Source organism: Portunus trituberculatus, chromosome 24 (assembly GCF_017591435.1).
Source record: "Portunus trituberculatus isolate SZX2019 chromosome 24, ASM1759143v1, whole genome shotgun sequence".
Classification (NCBI taxonomy): Eukaryota; Metazoa; Arthropoda; class Malacostraca; order Decapoda; family Portunidae; genus Portunus; species Portunus trituberculatus.
In genome coordinates, this window is record NC_059278.1 from 20,207,767 (window position 1) to 20,228,370 (window position 20,604).

The following is a 20,604-nucleotide window of genomic DNA, read 5'->3' on the forward strand; positions in this document are numbered from 1 at the left end:
TTGCCTTCAGCTTCAACATCTCGCTTTATATATGTTAAGACTATGACTGGTATTCTGAAACGCTTTACTATCTCACCAACAATATTTAGAAAGGCCACAGAGATTTTTAGAAAAGCTTTTTATGGTATTTCTCGTGTTGATGTTCTAGAAATCACACCAATTTGTCTCTAGAACCATAAAAACTACATTGAAAACACACAATCACGTCAATTAGAGGGTGAGAACGTAGCGGTGATTCAAGCAATAGAGTTTCAGAATATGGTCAATTGTAAAAAAGGATATGGAAAAGATAATAGACGCCCCAGTTATCGATACGTAAGTAAGAATGGCAAAACTGTGAATCCTTCTTTTAGTACACTGGCTTGTAGAATCTCAATGCGACTGACGTATGAACCGATCCTCTTAAGAATAAAATGCCGATTGAATCAAGATGAGTTGACCGATTTGCGGCGTCTGGCAGGGCGGCATTAAGAGGCTTCTCTCCCCTTGTTTGTTTTTCGTGTGGAGACAAAAAATATAAGCAAAACACACACACACACACACACACACACACACACACAGAGAGAGAGAGAGAGAGAGAGAGAGAGAGAGAGAGAATTTTTACGAGGGATAGAGAGCGTCCATAAGGGAAAAGGCAAGTCAGCCAGAGAGGAAAGCGGGGAGTGGGACAAATTGAGGGATATACAACGGCATACAATTTATCAACATCCACTAGGAGGGAGATATAACGATAAAGAGGAAGAGGAGGAGGAGGAGGAAAAGGAAAATTTCGTAATGTACCGCTTGTGGCGAAAAAAGAAGATTGAGTAACAGAGAGAGTGAGAGATCGATATGTACCAGTCGAAGGAGGAGGAGATAAGGAGGAGGAGGGGGAGGAGGAGAAGGAGAAAAAGAAAAGGAGGAGGAGGAGGAGGAGGAGGAGGAGGAGGCTGAGGAGACAGAAAGAAAGGAGATGGTGGTGGTTTGGTGGCGAGAGGAAAACAAGACGAAAGGAGGAGGAGGAGGAGGAGGAGGAAGCCTAGGATGTGAGAGGCAAGAGAGAGTTTGTGTTGACGCTTGTGGTAGTGACCCAGTTGTAAGGAATTGATTTGCTCCCAAGTCTGTACGGGTGCTGCTGATGGATTGATGAGAGAGAGAGAGAGAGAGAGAGAGAGAGAGAGAGAGAGAGTATACCTGCAACTTTAATGAAGCGCATAATCTAAGACAAATATTTATTCCTGCTCAAATACCGCCACTCAAGCAGGTTACTTTTATCTTTTATCTTTTTTTTTTTTTACCTCCGTCCTCAACCTTCCTGCCTCCTGGGATACTCAGCTCTCAAGCACGCACGCACGCACGCACGATAAGGAACATCCGCCACACGCCCCTTGAAAGTAAAACAAATATACATCATTCCCAAATCACATCACACGAAACAAAACTAGAAGAAGAAGAAGAAGAAGAAGAAGAAGAAGAAGAAGAAGAAGAAGAAGAAGAAGAAGAAGAAGAAGAAGAAGAAGAAGAAGAAGAAGAAGAAGAAGAAGAAGAAGAAGAAGAAGAAGAAGAAGAAGAAGAAGAAGAAGAAGAAGAAGAAGAAGAAGAAGAAGAAGAAGAAGAAGAAGAAGAAGAAGAAGAAGAAGAAGAAGAAGAAGAAGAAGAAGAAGAAGAAGAAGAAGAAGAAGAAGAAGAAGAAGAAGAGAAGGGGAAGGAGAAGAAGGAGGAGGAGGAGGAGGAGGAGGAGGAGAAGAAAAGAAGAAGGAGAAGGAGAAGAAGAAGAAGAAGAAGAAGAAGAAGAAGAAGAAGAAGAAGAAGAAGAAGAAGAAGAAGAAGAAGAACACCACAAACACCACCACTATCACCACCACCACCACCACCACCACCACCACCACCACCACCAAGAACAACAACAACAACAACAACAACAACTGCTCTTCTCTCTCTTCTTAGCAGTAACCTCTTTCTTCTTCAATCTAACGTCAATTTCAGCCTCGTTCCTGCAAATCCAATCTTTTTTCCTCTTCACTTTACTCTTATTCCTCTCATCTCTATCCTCTTTCCTCTAATTCAACCTCTTCCCTCTTTAACGCCAGTAGATGTTAAGTTTTTCCTCATCCTATACCAACTAGTCTCTTTCCTTCAGTTCAACCTTCCCTTCTCTGTAATATTCTTCCTCGTTTATCTTTATTTCTTCTTCCTCTCAAATCTTCTTTCTTCTTTTTCCTCTTCCATCCTCTTCTCTTCTCTCTCTCTCAGATCTTTTTTTCTTCTTCTTCCTCCATCTCAAATCTTCCTTCCACTTCTCTATTCTTTCTCTTTTCTTTTCTTCCTCTTCATTCTCCCCACTCAAATTTTCATTCCTCTTCACCATTCCTCCTCTTCTTCTTTTCTTTCTCTTCATTCCTCCCTCTCAAGTCTTCATTCTTCTTCTTCCTCCATCCCCTTCACCATTCCTCCTCTTCTTTTCTTCTTCTTCATTCCTCCCTCTCAAGTCTTCATTCCTCTTCTTCCTTCATCCTCTTCACCATTCCTCCTCTTCTTCTCTTCTTCCTCTTCATTCCTCCCTCTCTCAAGTCTTCACTCCTCTTCCTCTCAAATCTTCATTCCTTCTCTTCTTCTCATCTTCCTCTTCATTCCTCTCTCTCATACCTTCGTTCCTATTCTTCTCCTCTTCCTCTTCATTCCTCTCTCTCATACCTTCGTTCCTCTTCTTCCCCTTTCCTCTTTACTCCTCCCTCTCAAACCTCTATTCCTCCTCCCCTTCTCTTAACTCTTTTTAACTCTGAGCTCCCTCCTCGCGCCACACTAGCCAAGCAACGAGACACGCAGAGCACCTTAAAATTCTATGCTAATTATAATACATCCTTCATAACGTTATTTTCCTATCCCGTGGTTCATTATCTGTATGTATGTATGTGTGTGTGTGTGTGTGTGTGTGTGTGTGTGTGTGTGTGTGTGTGTGTGTGTGTGTGTGTGTGTGTGTGGGTGAGCGGTGTGTGGGTGTGTTTGGGGGGGAGGTATATGTGTGTGTGTGTATGTCTATGTTCCCAATACTCACTCTCTTTTTATTCATTCTCTCTCTCTCTCTCTCTCTCTCTCTCTCTCTCTCTCTCTCTCTCTCTCTCTCTCTCTTGCGACATGGTTAGAAAGCGATCTAGTTTTATCCTGTGCATGTTTTCCCAATGCAGTGACGCCATTCAGAACGAGTGAGGTGAGGCCAGGGAGAGGAAGGAAAGAGGGAAATCTCGCGCCGGTGGTGAAATACAGGCGAAACAATACTGGAAATATCAATAGAAAATGCCAAAACATAACAATTCATTTACCTTTAATTCTCAACCTCGAAATAAATCAATCAATAGATAAATGAATAAATAAACTAGTAAAATAACAATAATTAAAATAAACTGAGAAAAATAATACTTGCAATAATCAATCTACTCTCTCTCTCTCTCTCTCTCTCTCTCTCTCTCTCTCTCTCTCTCTCTCTCTCTCTCTCTCTCTCTCTCTCTCTCTCTCTCTCTCTCTCTCTCTCTCTCTCTCTCTCTCTGTCTCTCTCTCTTCCCTTTCATTTCTCTATGTCCAGTTTCCTCCTCAAAAGGTGTTATGGTGACTGTGTCCTTAATAGCACGGAGGAGGAGGAGGAGGAGGAGGAGGAGGAGTAAGGAAAGAGGAGGGAAAGGAAGGGAGAGATAGAGAATGGAGGTAAGGAGGTGGTTTGAGAAGGAGGAGGAGGAGGAGGAGGAGGAGGAGGAGGAGGAGGAGGAGGAGGAATACAAAGGAATACAAAGGAAAGACCAAGCAACAACAGACCCAGGGGTCCTTACTAGGCTGCTTGGTTAACTATTCTATACTAACTACACAGTGTGAGAGACAGGACAGCAAAACAGAAAACTCCTCCTCACCCACCCATCCCACCAGCCGAAGCCGGTCGGGAAAGGAAAGGCACCATGTGGAGGAGGAGGAGGAGGAGGAGGAGGAGGAAGAGGAGGAGGAGAGAGGAAGAGGAGGAGGAGGGCGTGGGTCGAGCTGTGATTAATATACGTGTCCTCCTCCTCCTCCTCCTCCTCCTCCTCCTCCTCCTCCTCCTCCTCCTCCTCCTCCTCCTCCTCCTCCTCCTCCTCCTCCTCCTCCTCCTCCTCCTCGCAAGTCCTTAGTTAATGGTGTCCAAGGAGAGAAGGGTGAGAAAAGGAAAAAAGAGAAGAATGGTGAGAGGAAGAAATAGATCAAATGAAGAGGAGGAGAGGAGGAGTGGGAGGAAAGGAGAGGAGGAATGGAGGAATGAATGAAACGGAGATGAGACTTGAGAGAGAGAGAAGGGAGAGATGGAGGTGAAGAGGAAGTGAGATAGAAGGGGAATATGCAGAGAGAGAGAGAGAGAGAGAGAGAGAGAGAGAGAGAGAGAGTGTGTGTGTGTTTCACTGTTTGATCTGCTGCAGTCTCTGACGAGACAGCCAGACGTTACCCTACGGAACGAGCTCAGAGCTCATTATTTCCGATCTTCGGATAGGCCTGAGACCAGGCACACACCACACACCGGAACAACAAGGTCACAACTCCTCGATTTACATCCCGTACCTACTCACTGCTAGGTGAACAGCACCTACACGTGGAAGGAGACACACCCAAATATCTCCACCCGGCCGGGGAATCGAACCCCGGTCCTCTGGCTTGTGAAGCCAGCGCTCCAACCACTGAGCTATCGGGTGTGTGTGTGTGTGTGTGTGTGTGTGTGTGTGTGTGTGTGTGTGTGTGTGTGTGTGTCAAAGGCAAATTACTTGAGCTAAAGACAACAAGGACCAACAAAGGAGCGAAATCATAAAGGCAACAGAGGCATGTGACCAGAGCCATAATGATCGACAGCCTCTATATGGGGAGAGGGTGTTCATGGGGGCCGGTGGAGGGGGGCCAGCTACTAAACTAAAGGTTACGAGCCCCCCCATCTCTCTCTCTCTCTCTCTCTCTCTCTCTCTCTCTCTCTCTCTCTCTCTCTCTCTCTCTCTCTCTCTCTCTCTCTCTCTCTCTCTCTCTCTCTCTCTCTCTCTCTCTCGTTTCTTCCTCCACTGGTGCTCCTCAAGTTTGCGTTATTATGTTTGTCTTTCTAAGTTTAATCAAGTTTGCTGTGTACTTTTTTCCCTCCACACTGGTTCCTTGGGCGCTTCTGTGCTGAGACTTTGTTGTCATAATTTCCTAATTAAGCCCCTTTCCAGGTATTGTTAAGTTTTCCTCCCAAAGGTCAAGGCAAAGAAAGGCCACACAGTTTTTCAGGCAATTTGAACACACAATATCGTCATCAGCGAGTCGTATTAGCCCTTTCGCTGCGACACGAAACAATTAGCGCCACTAAGAGCAATGCGTCAAGTTTTTATAAGCGTCTATAAGGAAGTTTCAACACGTTTGTCCCTGTCTTTTGGCTAACTCTATTGATCTCTAAGGGAACTGGCAATTAAGTGGGTATTTTTATATATTCTTTTGTTGTCCTTGGCCAGTTTCCCCTCTTACATAAAAAAAGTTAGCAATTTCTTCCCAGTCCAAAGATTGGTTGTGGGTGTAGAACAAGTGAAGATGTCTTTAAGTGTTTGGTAGTGAGGGAAAGGTGTAGCAAGTGACAGTCAGAGGTTAAAGTGAGGCATACACGAGTACTCGCTCTGACGTAAACACATCATGTTACTAGAAGGTACTACAATAATGGTAAAGAGTAACACAACGTAGTGTACTAATAGGTGATGGATAAAGAGTTAGTAGATGGAAGGGTGTGGTACGTTTTGCCAGCTTGAAACAAATGGTTAGGCGACTCAACAGGATTTGATGGGCATAAGTGAAGTCAGAGAGTATTGGTGAGCTATGATTTACGTGATGGCTGATGGACTGTCCTTGTCATGCAGTGGAATCATAAAAGCTGCTGTTGATTTGAAGGATACAAGTACAAACAAGTGTAAACATCAATATACAACCACCTTTTCCTTCTGAGGTGTCTCGCACTCATTATTAACCTCTTCATTACTATAACGTTTTTTATATTCATTTTACTGACTATTTGGTGATTTTTATACAGCTTGAAAAGTGAAGATAGTGAAGACTCTGGCCTTTAATCTTGTGACCTCCATGGACCTTTCCTAAAATCGTCTAATCATACCCAAAACTCATGGTAAAAATGCCTGCCAGTAATGAAGGAGCTAACTGATGCATTGTACCTCTCATCATCCACGGGCACAAATTCCACGTAAGGGATATCACAGTTTAGACTCCCCCACCCCCTTCTTCAAACTTCCCAGAAAAACTTAATCCTTACTTTTTTTCCCTACCCAAGTCTTAGTTATGCCTGTGTCGACCCTACAGCGTCAGTATATACGTGAACTAAACATACGGGGATACAACAGAACCAACTTAGCAGCGACAACATACAAAACAAAAAAAGACCACGTTAACGAAACATTCACAGTAACGAGCGGGGAATCTTACATTGAAACACCATTAAAAGAACACTCAGGCATTTTCTTCACTTTCTCTTCTTTCCTGCACATTTTCTCCTTCACTTTTACCTTCCCTTGCGAGGATAATGAGTCAATACAAAGAGCTGGAAGGAGAATGGAGAAGAGGAAGAAGGATAAAGGAGATGAGAGGGATGTGAATGGAGAGAGAGAGACAGTGTAAGAGGAAGGAAGAAAAGAAGTGGACAAGAGGACGAAGGAAAGCGGGATGATGGAACGGAGGGATGAAGAGAAAGAGAGATTGAGGATATAGAAGATGGAGAAAGAAAGAAGTGAGAGAGAGAGAGAGAGAGAGAGAGAGAGAGAGAGAGAGAGAGAGAGAGAGAGAGAGAGAGAGAGAGAGAGAGAGAGAGAGAGAGAGAGAGAGAGAGAGAGAGAGAGAGAGAGAGAGAGAGAGAGAGAGAGAGAGAGAGAGAGAGAGAGAGAGAGAGAGAGAGAGAGAATCTTCCAGGCCCTCTTCCAGCGCCATCTGTCACCATTCCAGCTGGCCTAGGGGTGGCGCCGGCCTGCCCACCTGACACCTCTGATTAACCTGCCGGCCTCCAATCGCTAACTGTCTTGATTAACTGAGGAATAGGCATGATTGGCTCCCCTCACTCCCTTGGCTCCCTTTATATCGGATTGGCGCGCTCCGATATCACACACTGAATCTTTATGCCTCGGTAACCTAAAATTAAATACGTGAACTGTATTAAGAAAAGGAGTATGGATAACTGGTGCAGGAAACACGTACTAGACTAAGAACAGAAGGCATATAACCAGATGCAGCAACCTTGAATTAAATACATGAATGGTGATGATAGAGTCTGAGATACCAATGAAGAGAATAGAGGTATGTAATTAGACAAATTTTATAATACAGAATCCCGGAATCAAATGTGTGAATAGTGGTGATAAAGAGATATTGGAATTGATTGAGAATAGAAAGGTGTATGAAAGAGACATATAATTAGGTAGACTCTTTCGTACAATAAGCTTTTATCGTAGGAATGAATGAAGCGATGAAAAGTGTTGGATGGAAAAAGACTGATGTAGATTGTGGAAGGTATTCGAGAAAGAGCTTAGAATTTCTTGATATAGTAAGATTGAATTAATTAAACAAACATTGGGATGAAATCACACGAAGCATTTAATAAACACTAAAAAATATAACGATGTAGGAAGAAAGGAAACATGTCTAAGTTAATAATACCATGACGTTTGCTGAAATTTACGGAAAAACAACAACAGTAAAACAATAAAAACACAAAACATGAAAAATATTGAAAGAACAACCTTGGATAACTAGATCAGCTTTTCCCACCTTTCATTAGCAACTTTTGACTCAAATTTTCCTTTAAACACAAAGTGCGTGAAGAGTAAAACTTAATAACTTAGTAATGGAACGTCACATCAAGTCCTATAGGAAAGTATTGCTAATAGGATCACCACCATCACCACCACCACCACCACCACCACCGCCACCACCACAATCAAAGATAGTCAGTGTGTCTTATCTCCCTTATCGGCGCCATCACTCGAGAGCTCACCGCCAGATTTACATAAAAAATAAACTCAATATTTGCAATCAGCGGAGTGTTTGCTTGGCGTCTCACCCTCACACTCACTCACTCACTCACTCACTCACCTCAGCGGCGACCGTCATGCGCGGGAAGTGCCTCGTTGCAGCAGCAGGAGGAGGAGGAGGAGGAGGAGGAGGAGGAGGAGGAGGAGGAGGAGGAGGAGGAGGAAGAGGAGGAGGAATTTTTGATATATTAAATTAATAATATAGCAATATGACATAATATAGCTTCACATAGCACGTTCTTCCTCAAACACACACACAGACAGGCACACACACACATACACACACACACACACACACACACACACACACACACACACACACACACACACACACACACACACACACACACACACACACACACACACACACACACACACACACACACAGACACACACGATTAAACCCTCGGCTTCGTTTGATTAGATCAATAATTGAATCACCTCTTCATTCCCTCTTCTGCTGTGCTGTTACTCTTCCTCCTCTTCCTTCCCACTCTTCCTTCATTTTCTCATTCTCTCATTCGTTTCTCCATCTTCATCTTCGCCCCATCTTTGTCCTTCTCCTCGTCCTTCTCTTTCTTCTTCTCCATTCCCATCTCCTTCTCCTCCTCCTCTTCTTCTTCCTCCTCCTCCTGCTCTCCATATTTCCTTGGCGAGGCGAGGTGACAAAGGCACTTGAGACTCGAGACAAATGACGGTCTCGATGTGCTCATAAATCAAGGCGTTCTGGAGTGAAATTATGCAGTTGCTGTTGTTGTTTTTTCTGGTGTTGATGATAATGACAATGACGGTGATGATGACGAAGGCGGCGCTGCTTCTTGGCAATATTTCACGGTGCTCAAAACTCTCGCCAAGCAGTTTCCAAGCAAGCGTGTGGCCATAGCTTGCTCCTGGCCTGTGGGAATGACTTAAATTTCAGGTAACAGTATACACGCACGTCAACCACAAACATCTTACGCATTATGATCTAAAACATTATACCTATAGTAAATTAACAATCCCTTCGGTACTGGGACGAATTTTACCTTGAGTTTTGAGTATGATGAGGTGGTTTTATTGACATAAGGAAGGGTCTATGTAGGTCAGAAGATTAATGGATACAGAGTCTTCACTATTCTAATCCCCACCTAAGTTCCTGAAGCTGTTCAAAATCACTAAATTGTAAGCAGAATGAATATGAAAATGTGCTATAGTACTGAAGGGATTAAACACCATAAAAAGGTCTCAAAATTAGTCTCTAAAAAGTGACCACACAATGACACTATTCTAATCCCCACGCAAGTTTTTGAAGCTGCTATAAAGTCACCAAATAGTAAACAGAACAAATATCAAAATGTCCTATGCTACTGAAGGGGTTAAACATCATAAAAGAGTCTCAAAATAAAAGTTTCTAAAGGTGACTACGCAATGAAACTTCGAAGCTTCTCACTGAAATTAACCACAAGCACAAAACATCTTTTCATGTAAAATAAATCGAACATTCGTAAGCACGTAACACAAGGAACGTAAGACAAGAAACCTCAACATCGAAGGTTAAAAACACGTAATTGCTCATTGAGACTTAACCTCTTCAGTATCAGCACGCGTTTTCATATTCATTCTGCTTACTATTTGGTGATTTTATACAGATTCAGAAATTTATGTGGGAAATGGAATAGCGAAGACTCTGGTCATTAATCGTGTGGCCTTCATAGACCCTTCCTGATGCAAATGAAATCGTCTAATCACACCCAAACTCACTCACTGGTAAGGTCTCTCTCGTTCCTGGAAGGAGGAGGAGAACCAAAAGGAAGAAGAAATGGTAATAATATCGGTAATAATATCGGCGAGGGAGAGGTGGCAAGGTTCGGCCCGATGAGGCTCTAGAGGGGTGACGGCGGCGGCGGCGACGGTGGTGACGTAGGTGGTGTCAAGTTATGAAAGGTGATCCATCTTGATATTATTTACTAGTGACGTGCATTAATTTTATCGGGGCATCTACTACTTCCCTTTCTTCTTCGCTTTCTTAAGAGGAAGAAAGCGAAGGAAAAAAAAAAGAAAGAAGCAGAAGAAAGAACATAAACACTAATAACTAACCAACAACCACCGAAACCACAAGCAACACCAAAACAACATCAACCAGGAAAAAACGCCACAAGGAGAAGAGAAGAAAGAGAAGGAAAGAAAAAGAAAAAGAAGCAGAAGAAAAAACAATATAAACAATAATAACTAACATCAACAACTACCGTAACCACAACCAACACCAAAACAACAATCTGGAAAAAAAAAACACCACGAGAAGAGAAGAAAGAGAAGAAAAAAAAAAAGAAAGAAGCAGAAGAAAGAAAATGAACAATAATAACTAGCATTAACAACGGCCACCAAAGCCACAACCAACACCCAAACACAGCAATAACCAAGAAAAAAAAAACTACAACGAGAAGGAGGAAAGAGAAGACAGGGAGAAGGAAAGAAGTAAAGGAAGAAGCAAAAAAAAAAGAACATGAACAATAATAACTAACATTATCAACCACCATCAAAACTCCAACTAACACCCAAACACAGCAATAAGAAAAAGTCCACGAGGAGGAGGAAGAGAAGAAAACGATAAAAATAAAGAAATACAGCAGGCGGCCAGACAGCAGCCAGCAGCCCTCAGCCCGCCAGGTGCACCTACAGATAAGCCCACACATTAATTTGGGCGACATAATGACCAGGACAAAATGATAACATGTGTACCCCCACCTCTCTCTCTCTCTCTCTCTCTCTCTCTCTCTCTCTCTCTCTCTCTCTCTCTCTCTCTCTCTCTCTTCTCCAGTATACAAGATTCACGGAGGTCACCTTTAATCCAAAATAGAGTCGTAATTCTGAGCTGCGAATACTTCAGCCAAATAGTGACCCTTCAGATTTTTCAGCAAGTTATGCTTAGATTTTTAGGCGAGTATTCAGAAAACGGGACTTGCTACTCGTGCTGATGTCATGAACTACACAGACGCCACTCAACACACCTCACTGTTCCGCCACCACTAACGCACTCAACACTCACTCGCCTCACAAGAGTATAGTGTTTTTTAGGGGAGTATTCAGAAAACGGGACTTGCTACTCGTGCTGATGTCATGAACTACACAGACGCCACTCAACACACCTCACTGTTCCGCCACCACTAACGCACTCAACACTCACTCGCCTCACAAGAGTATAGTGTTTTTTAGGGGAGTATTCAGAAAACGGGACTTGCTACTCGTGCTGATGTCATGAACTACACAGACGCCACTCAACCCACCTCACTGCTCCGCCACCACTAACGCACTCAACACTCACTCGCCTCACAAGAGTATAGTGTATGAACTACAATAATAAGGCTGTTCAGTCCCAGTAGTCTCTTGTAAGCTTACGGAAGAAAAAAAAGCCATCTAGCCAATACACGCGGCATTCCCTCTATCAAGTGTCTACCTATCATAATCATTCATATATTTACATCACCGCTTTTTATTTCGATTTATTTATTTATCTATTTATTTGAGTTATATACACTTCTCTTATAATATGATGCCTTAAATATTTCTCTACTATAGAAAAAAGGTTATAATTCAGTTTTATTGTATCTGAGTGTCAATAATGATCAACTGTACCGCCAACTCTTAACCTACTCAGTACCAGGACGCGTTTTCATATTCATTCTGGCGATTTTATACAGCTTCAGAAACTTATGTGGGAATTAAAATAGTGAAGACTCTGGCTATTAATCTTCTGACCTCCATAGACTCTTTTTAATGTAAATAAAATCGTTTAATCATACCCAAACTTAAGGTAAAAATGCATCCCAGTACTGAACGTGGTTAAACAATGTGTGAAGTACTGCATTATAAGGGTCTATACGGAAGAAAGGCGCTACAAGCTAAGTTTTTCCAGTTTCTAGCCGCTATGATATTCAGCTGCGGCTATAAAACAAGATAAAGTGCATCAGGAAGGTTAGTGACGAAGGGAAGAGTGTCAAGAAAAAAAAGGAATGAAAAAGATACCATGAAACGACCTTAAATTTCACCATACTGTTTGTATTGGTCTAATTATTTACCTAGAAAACACTTATACCCTAAAATATGACCTGGGAATATTTCAAAGGCGCCTCACTCTTATCCTTTCGTTCCTCTCCTCCCTCCCTCCCTTGCTTCCTCCTCTCACCCCTCCACTATAGGACCTGTGAAGGGGAGAGAAGGAGGAGAGGGAAGGAGGGAGGGAAGGAAGGAGGGAGGGAGGTAAAGAGGAGTGTGAGTTACGGGGAAAGATTCTGAGGACGGAGGAGATAGGACACGTTGATGGAGAGAGAGAGAGAGAGAGAGAGAGAGAGAGAGAGAGAGAGAGAGAGAGAGAGAGAGAGAGAGAGAGAGAGAGAGAGAGAGAGAGAGAGAGAGAGAGAGAGAGAGAGAGAGAGAGAGAGAGAGAGAGAGAGAGAGAGAGAGAGAGAGAGAGAGAGAGAGAGAGAGAGAGAGAGAGAGAGAGAGAGAGAGAGAGAGAGAGAGAGAGAGAGATACTAGAAAAAAGTTAAAGAAATAGACATAATGAACAAAAAATAAAGAAAAAACAAAAAAATGAATGATATAAAAGAGTTGGTGCATGAGAAAGCAAACATACATACATAAATACATACAAATAAATACAGATTCGTACATACATTCCAATAAATCCACATTCATACATACATACACATACATACATACATAAATAAATAAATACACACTCATACATACACATACATACATACATACACATATACATACATACATATATACATACTTACACATACAACGAGTCTATATTTTGAATTCGTGTATAAAAGCTCCGTAAATTTGCTAGTCCAGGTGTGTTCACAGGTGAGCTTCTCCTAGCGACTTAATTAACCGTATCGCGTCTCATTAAGGAGCAAAACTCGTCACTTCTTCCCTCTCTCCTACTCCTCCTGCTTCCTTCCTTCCTTTTCTCCCTCCTTCCTTCATTATCCTTCCCTCCTCCATCCAGTTCAGGTTCTAACGAGTTATCTTTTTCCTTCTTTTTTACTCTTTTCTCTCCGACGTGATACTCAAATAACCACTGGCTCTCTCTCTCTCTCTCTCTCTCTCTCTCTCTCTGGGCTAAAGGAAGAGGATGAGGTAAGCGTTTACTTACTACGTCAGGAGGGAGGAAAGGAGAGATGAAGAAGAGAGGGAGAGACGAAGGGGAGGGAGAAATGAAGGGGATGGAGAGATAGGAGTCAACCAGCAGGGAAGAGTGGATGGAAGGGTGAAGGAAAGTAAAGAGGAGGAGGAGTGAGTGGAGGAAAGTGGAAGGGTCAAGATGAAGGGAGGAATTAAAAACATGGTACCTGGAGAGAGAGAGAGAGAGGGGGGGGAGGGAAGGAAGGATAGAAAGAGTTGCAGAAGAGTGAGGAGGAAAGTAGCCAGGTGGAGGGCCGTGGTAGAGTGGAGGAGGTGTGTGGAGGGGAAACTGGGGGAGGGGGTGGACTGGCAGGCTACAGGATGTCTCGTGAGGCAAGGCACAGTACATGCTTCGGGATTTGATAGTTCAATTAATTCCTAGTCGAATATATTCAATGCACATACTATGCTGTGTTTTGCTTGATTCCTGCAAGAAATTAACATTGACCTACAGTTCAGTATCCCCGCCTTACCTCCAATCAGCCCCGCCTCCCCCACCTCCCTCCCGTCTCCCGCCTCCCACCTTCCTTCCCGCCCCTCTGCCGAGTGCCTGCTGGTTACTGATGCTACATGTTGCCGCGCGGTACTACTAATCACTGCTCATTGTGTGCGACGTGCGCGGTCAAAGCCTTACACTGAACACTTAACAAATGACAAATCTCAGTGAAGTGTCCGTGAAGAAAGACAATGTACAGACAACTGCAGTACAATGGTTATGAGGTGCTACTTTTTACACATACATGGCAACTCACCCGCTTCATGACAGCCTGGGCAGGGGAACCTCAACCTTCACTACTGCCAAACTTTCCTACACTTACAAATATTCTTCCTTAGTTGTGTTTTGTTGCTTTGTTTGTGTACCTGTAGTGTTGCAGTGGCGCCACGCGGGGCTTGGCATCGCACTGTCTTCACCGCTATAGCACACAACACAACACACCAGTTTGACAACACCACTGTCTGGAGTACTTAAGATCCAATCACTCTCATCACGTCACGCAATGAATAATATCATGTCTTAAATGTCATCACCACACCAGCACCATAACCAAACGCTCACTGTTGCTGAGTGTGAAAGGTATCTCCACCGTGACACACAGACACACGAGATTTACACCGTGTCACTGCTGGACTAATTGGCGCGAGTCACCACGATTAAGTCACCAGGAAAACTGAGTTTGAGGCGAGTGTTGAGCTGCTCAGTTACCATGCAAGTTTAAAATTAGCCTTAATAGCCGCTGTATTGTTGTGTTATCTGTTGATTTTCTTCACTGACGCAGACATAAATTTAATTTGTCATTTGCTGACTGTTTTCTGTACGGCTGTGACAGCGTACACTGTACATAATAATGATTACATAATGCCCTGTGCCTCAACTCGAGTAGGTGGTGAGGCGGGAAGGAAGGAAGGAAGGAAGGAAGCAGGGATGGGTGGAGGGAGACTAATCCGCCTCCCCGGGTGGGATGAGCATTGTTGCATTGTTAATGTTTGGCCAAAGTAAAGCAAAGCACAGCATATGTGCATAGACTATTTCGATTTATAATTAATTGAACTATCAAACCCTGAAACATGTACAGCACCTCGCCTCACGTGACTTCCTGTGCAGTGTATTGAGATGTATAGAGGGATAAATTAAATAACGGCTTGAACATCCACATTTCCTTGTTTGGGGCAGGTGGGCCTATCGCCTGATTGCCTGAGTGATGTGTGGCCATGTACTCACTGTGTCCATATGCTATACACTGCTGGCTGTTCTGTGTTGCACACCACACTTTGGAGAGAGAGAGAGAGAGAGAGAGAGAGAGAGAGAGAGAGAGAGAGAGAGAGAGAGAGAGATCGTCACATTATCATTATCAAGGTTTCATATAAGATAATTCCACTTGAAGAGACGACATAAGTCTGCTTCTCCTCCCCTTGAACTGAACCTACTGGCAACCAACTACTAGGAACTCCACTGCTAGCAATGGCAACAGAGATAATAACAAAAAGAAAGCAATTCCTCCAAGAGTCAAGACAAAAAAATACAAGACAAATCATGGAATCGGAGAAGACGTTAACTTCACCATGGCGATGACAGTAGATATTGACAACTTGTGACACATTTCTCTCACCCACTCCCTCCCCCCCATCTCTCTCTCTCTCTCTCTCTCTCTCTCTCTCTCTCTCTCTCTCTCTCTCTCTGGCACTCATTCATCCATCAGTCGTCGGAATGTTCACGGTTTACACAGAACACCTTCGGGAATTATGAGCGACCTGAGGCTCCTATGTGACGACAAATGGTAGACTCGTGTAGTGAGGGAGTTTACACCGCAGCGACCGTGGTGGTTTCCTGGCAGGGGAGGAGCGGGGCGGGGCGGTAACAGGAGACGGTGTTTAGTCTTAGCAGGGGATCCAATAGATGGTATCACCAGGAAAGGTATTAGACGTCACGAGAAGGAGCAGGAGAAACAGGAGGAGCAGGAGCAGGAGGAGACTTATAGTGTGTGTGTTCTTCATAGTGAGGTGTGTTATCGTGTGATTAACTTGCCGTGTTGGGGTTGTTGCTTTTGTTCATCTCATTTTGGTGTAGGAAACTCACTGACTGACTGACTGACTGACTGACTGACTGACTGACTGACTGACTGACTGACTGACCGACTATGTATCCATCCGTGTGTCTATTTAATGTTCTGTCTATCTATTCACTAACGTATCTTCTTAACCTGTCTATCCATCCATCTGTGTATCTATTTAACCTAGCAGCCACCCATCTATGTATCTATTCAACACTGTATATCTACCTACCAATTCACCCACCTGTCTACCTGCCTCCCTATCAATGTGCCTCCCCACTACCTGCGCCTCCCGTCCCCCAAGGCAAGGCGGGCCACGGTGCTCGCTGACGGGGAAGGACAGCTTGACATGGGCCCGGTAATTGATTTAGACATCAGAGACACGTGCTCTTTTTACCAAGCTTCACATTCTGCCTTCAAGTTTTCTGCTGGATTCTATGTACTGGAGAAGGAAGTTTATACATCAGAGGATAAATTTATGATAGGAATTAAACTGATAACTTTTCTTTATCCCACACAAATGAGTTCATAAGTAAGGAGGGTCTTATGGTACCTTCAGGTTTTTTGCTAGACTCTATGTATACTGGAGAAGGAAGTTTACATATCAAAGGGTAAATTTATGATAGCTGGGAATTGAATTGATAACACATCTTCATCCCAAACAAATGAGTTCATAAGTAAGGAGGGAATATTCTTACGGTATCCTCAAGTTTTCTGCTGACTCTATGTACTGGAGGAAGAAGTTTATATATCAAAGGGTGAATTTATGTAAGGAATTAACTTGATAGCACTTCTTTATCCCAGACAAATAAATTCATAACTAAGGAGGGAATAATCTTGTGGTACTCGAGCACAAAGCAGAATAATATTGAATACTAGGTATACAAAACGGTTAATATATTAGAAAAAAGTGGGTTTGTGATCCTCGAGAAAGACAACATTATCAGAAAACACTATTAGATCTTATACAAGTTAACATATAAGAGGGCGTGACTTTATGGTGGTCAAAAATGAAATTAATAACACTAATACTTTACATACCGAAGAGAATCCCATACAAATGTCAGATTTCTGAATTAATTCTAATTAGTAGTAAAATTTCGTAAACTTTCCTCTTATCTAACGCTATTGGTACCCACATTATTATTATTATTATTATTATTATTATTATTATTACTATTATTATTATTATTATTATTATTATTATTATTATTATTATTATTATTATCATCACTATTATTATCATCATCATTATCACTATTATCATCATTACACGCGCCCATAAACCAAGTAAATTAAGAGCTATCAAAATTTATCGTTGCATTTCATCGCTGAAAACGACGAGTAATACCAATTTTTTCCTTCACTACACACGGGTGGGCAAGTTTATTCCAAAGATTTATAATTATTACACGTCCCAAACAATTCACATTTACCTGGCAGCGTGCAGGTAAGAACAAGGGCAATGAGAACCACCAGTGAGGTTTGGACTTGTTTCTGCCATGGTTTTGTGTTTGTCTCACCTGAAATGCAAAAGAAATCCTGTAAGTCTTTTTATATGTAAGAGGGGAAAACTAGCCAAGCGCAACATATAACAACAACAAAAAAAAAAAAAGGAAAACGTACTTAGATGCCAGTTCCCTTGTATGTTATAAGCCGATAAACATGCAGACAGTCATCACCTGAGAAGTTATAGAGATCATCGTGAGTTACCTTTCATAGTTCTGCAGGTGACTCAATAAAGGACAAAAATAGCAAGTGTAATAAATATTCTGAATTAGTATACTGTAATTCCCTCAAACACTCATCTTTTCTTTTTTTGCTAATATAATGAATAACACAAACCAGAGAGAGAGAGAGAGAGATGTGTGTGTGTGTGTGTGTGTGTGTGTGTGTGTGTGTGTGTGTGTGTGTGTGTGTGTGTGTGTGTGTGTGTGTGTGTGTGTGTGTGTGTGTGTGTGTGTGTGTGTGTGTGTGTGTGTGTGTGTGTGTGTGCGTGCGTGTTATGTGTGTGTAAAAGCGAGTGTCTAGGTCAAGAGGTAAAAGAGAAAAGAAAAGAAATAAGCTAGATAAAAAGACACAAGAGACGTAACTAGAGCCGAGACTCGCGTGGCATGGCGTGGAGTGGCGTGGCGTGGCAGTGGAAGGCACAGCACGAAGACCCTTAAAAAGCTGAGGTTTCGTAACACTGTCTGAATCACTGACACGGATAAAGAGCGTCCAATGAGCCTCGCCGCGGGATCACAGCAGTGGAATGGGTGGCGCAGGAGGAGACGGGCACCACCACCACCACCACCACGACGGTCCTCTCAAGCTGCGAACAAATCGAATATGGAAGGAAGGAAAGTGCTGAGTTGCTGAATGCACAATCAATTAAGTGGAGCATCTTTTTTTTTCTTTTCTGTGTGATCGCTTAACGCTTAAAATCCTAATATACTTTCTTTTCCCCTTGATAGAATTCCGTGATAGTTGTTCCCGCTTTATAAATTGAACTGTTCTCGTATTTTCTCGGTGCTAAGAGTCTTGACGTCCTAAATATTCCGTTATTTATTGTTATTTTACAACTTCATGGTGGTTAGTTACTAGTTTAATCCATTCAATACTGGGACACATTTTTACCTTGTGATTTGTATACCATTAGACCATTTTATAGACATTAGGGAGAGTCTGCATAGGTCAGAAGATTTATAGTCAGAGTCTTCACTATCTTAATCCTCACATGAGTTTATGAAGCTGTATGAATTAACCAAATAGTAAGCAGAATGAATATGGAAACGCATCATAGTCCTGAAAAGTTGAAGCTGGATTTCTTTTTCTTTCCTTGGCTCCAATACTTTTAAACCATGTATATTCTCATACCTCGCGATACTTACTTAAGAGTTACCGATACAGGATAAGCTCTCTCTCTCTCTCTCTCTCTCTCTCTCTCTCTCTCTCTCTCTCTCTCTCTCTTCTAATCACTAATATGTAAAAAATCATATATATACATTTTTCCTCACAATTTTTCAGTATATATGGCTATGTAATTTAACTGTATGTTGCTGGTACATTTATAGACTTTTGTTTCCTGTTCTCTCTCATTTTATCTCTATAACACCTAAAGTCATAATATTTTTTTCCTTTGAAGGTTTTAACGTAAATTTATTTCATCTGAGGTCTACTAATATGTTACCAGTATCTGACAAGCTTTTATTATTCTTTTCCTCTTTTTTAACGCTAATGCGCCTAAATTCACATGCATTTTTTTTCTCTCTCTCAGGAGCCCCTGATGTATATGTATGTTCCTGATTTGAGCTGAACCGAGAAACGTTTCAACCTTCCGAGCCTCGATCTGTTGCCTTCAGGATATCTTTCCCTAGTTCTGGGAATCCTGACGTAACTCGCATACATTACTTTCCATTGCCTTCTCCTTCTTCCTCCTTTTCCTGTTCCTCTTCCGCGTTCACTTCCAGGAGACCGCTTCGCTATTTCCCCGCAGTCCACTAACAATTTCTATACATTTTCCTGCTGCGTTTTTCTCAAGAACTTCCTCGGTACTCAGAAAGCACACTTGGACTCTACTATTCGGAGCGAGTGAGTATGAACAATAGCCACCGCGCAGTAGTGAATGAAAAAGCTCGCTACACATTCTTTTTCTTTAATTTTCACCCAACGAGCAAAGGAAGCGAGCACCAGCGAGCCCCAGGTCTGGTTCTGAAGGCACGGTAGTGTTCAGGAGCCTGGCTGATTCAAACAGGAGACGACCTTTGAGTCAACAATGAAAGTGCTTTAGTGTGACATTCTCCTTTCCTGACCTACCCTACTCTTATTTTCTATCGTACTATCTCAGCGATCTCGGTCATCTACTTGATCACTCCTTCCTCTTTAAACGATGTTCCTCTTCATTATCATTATTTTCTTTTTCTCGTACTATGAATGATTCTAACATAAGTTTTATTTACTCTCTCCTTCTCAGTCTTCTCTAATTCTTTCTTTTTTTTTCTTATTCTTCCTTTCCTTTCTTTTGTTACCCTTTCTCGTGTATTCCATCGACGTACTGCCATGGAAGATATTTTATGAAATTTCCCTTCATAATCCATTTCTTTTTCATTCTTCTCTCTCTCTTCCCCTGTGATTCCTTCCTCTCTTCCTTTCTTCTTCACTCTTCACACTCTCTCTCTCTCTCTCTCTCTCTCTCTCTCTCTCTCTCTCTCTCTCTCTCTCTCTCTCTCTCTCTCTAAGAACTTTCCCAGAAGACATCATGAAAGTTGTCACACTCGTCACCAAAGAAAACGGTTTCCTCCCTTTTCTCGTCTTTCCTCTTACTCTTCCATATCACCCTCGCTGCCCCCTCTCCCTTCTACCCCTCCCTTCCTTCTCATCCTCCCTTCCTCCTCTACCCACTGATCTCTTTGTCCCCTTCATCTGTCATCAGTCGGGAGGTGAAAGTATAAAAAAAGAAAGAGCTATGATGATTATTCAAGAAGAAGAAGAGGAGGAGGAGGAGAAGGAGGAGGAGGAGGAGGAGGAAGACGAGGAGGAGGAAATGGTGAAAGAAAAAAAAGAATGCTAGATGGGGGATGGAAAACTTAACGTGTGTGTGTGTGTGTGTGTGTGTGTGTGTGTGTGTGTGTGTGTGTGTGTGTGTGTGTGTGTGTGTGTGTGTGTGTGTGTGTGTGTGTGTGCAGGGAAGTATATGTGACACTGGGAAATATAATGTATATGGAAAGAGAGAAGTACAAAGGTAAAACTCACATATTAAACAGAACAAACAAAACTAATGAGTCAGAGAATATTATCTCGCTGGCCATATTTAGTGAACTTGGTGAAATTTAAAGGTGTCCATGCGTTCCAAGGTAGAAAATAATGCAAAT

General features: G+C 42.4%; 1 protein-coding gene and 1 long non-coding RNA gene across 3 annotated transcripts in view; one reads left to right on the top strand and one right to left on the bottom strand.

Moving 5' to 3' along the window:
- The window catches only part of LOC123508142, a 60,753-nt gene extending 46,400 nt beyond the window's left edge, over window positions 1-14,353 (bottom strand). Inside the window, exon 1 of the long non-coding RNA XR_006675871.1 lies at window positions 13,955-14,353. This is a non-coding gene — a long non-coding RNA (uncharacterized LOC123508142). The remainder of the gene's footprint in view (window positions 1-13,954) is intronic.
- The window catches only part of LOC123508141 (dopamine receptor 2-like), a 201,489-nt gene that overhangs the window by 161,541 nt on the left and 19,344 nt on the right, over window positions 1-20,604 (top strand). The window lies entirely within an intron of this gene.